Consider the following 1,259-nt stretch of genomic DNA (forward strand, 5'->3'; position numbering starts at 1 on the left):
AGGCAGCGCCCTTAAAGTGCCAGAGCCGGCCGGAGGAGGGCTGGGGGGTCCGGGGGGAGGCAGGCAGCAGCCGAACATGTGTGTCTCCGTACGAGGGTCCGTGCTGGTCTCTGCGCTTGAGAAATTCTGCCTTGAGAAAAGGTGCTAAGGACTGCAGGGGACAGATAAAACCACTCCAGAAGAGGCTTTGAAAGCTCAGAGACTGGGTGTGATTTTTTTTTTTCCCCAATTCATTCTGGGAACCTTAAGTGCTTACAAGAGCCGAGAGGATGCACCTCTTCAGATCTGTAAGAGGAAGAGAGGAGCAAAGCACATGAAAGCCAACATTATCAACCCTGCCTTTAACAATGTGTTGAACCCAGCGGAGAGCCGGAGTTTCACGCTCTCTGCATCCAGCTGGGAGCCCAGCGCCCCCCTCACCTCCTCCTCTCTGCCCTCAGCCCAGGCATTCATCTCCCCACCAGCCCACGGGGACACCCAGCTCAGTGCCCCAGGGCTGGGCACACACGTAGAGGCTTCCAGGGTACCCTGCAGACTCCCAGGGCCACCGCTCAGCCCTTCCCCTTCGCCACAAAGGTGCCACTGTGGCACGTCACTCTTTTGCCCTCTTGCTTCAGAGTCCGGGGGCTGAACCGGCCGCCCTGCACTTTGCCCTGGGCTGGTTCGTCATTCCTCCAGGCGGAAGGAACCAGAACGTGCCCTGCGCGTCTTGTCAGCACCGAGGCGCCTCCTCACCAGCAAGGAAAGGCTGAGCAAAGGCTCTTCAGGCAGTGCTCGTCCTGCCCGTGCCAAGGGAGAGCACCTTGAAACACAGGGGTCTCAGCAAGGAGACGGGGCTTTGTGGCCGAGAAACACATCAGCTCCATCCGTACAGGGAGACGCACAAAAAGCAGCATCGCGCCCTGTAAAAAAGTACCAGTGGAGCGAGTCTGGGTACCTGGGGTGACTCGACACAATAACCTCCAGCTCTTCCCAGACCCCAAACCCTCTACCAGCTCTTCACCCCCCAGCTCTCGTGACAGCTGCACAGGGCAAACAAGCCCTGACCCCTTTCTGGGGGTTCCGCAGTGCCTCCCCGCGCGCGCGCTCAGCCGGCGTGGTGTCTGAACGCTGGGCACCGGGAGCTGACTCTGATCTAAAAAGTCGAACTTCGGTGACCTCCTGGGCACGCCGCAGCAGCCGCCCGTTTGATTCGGCTTCTGAGGACTAAGCCCCCACTTTGTAGCTAACGATGGCACCAGGGAGGAGCGCGCAAAGCG

The sequence above is a fragment of the Buceros rhinoceros genome, unplaced genomic scaffold, assembly GCF_000710305.1.
Source record: "Buceros rhinoceros silvestris isolate BGI_N320 unplaced genomic scaffold, ASM71030v1 scaffold26246, whole genome shotgun sequence".
NCBI lineage: Eukaryota > Metazoa > Chordata > Aves > Bucerotiformes > Bucerotidae > Buceros > Buceros rhinoceros.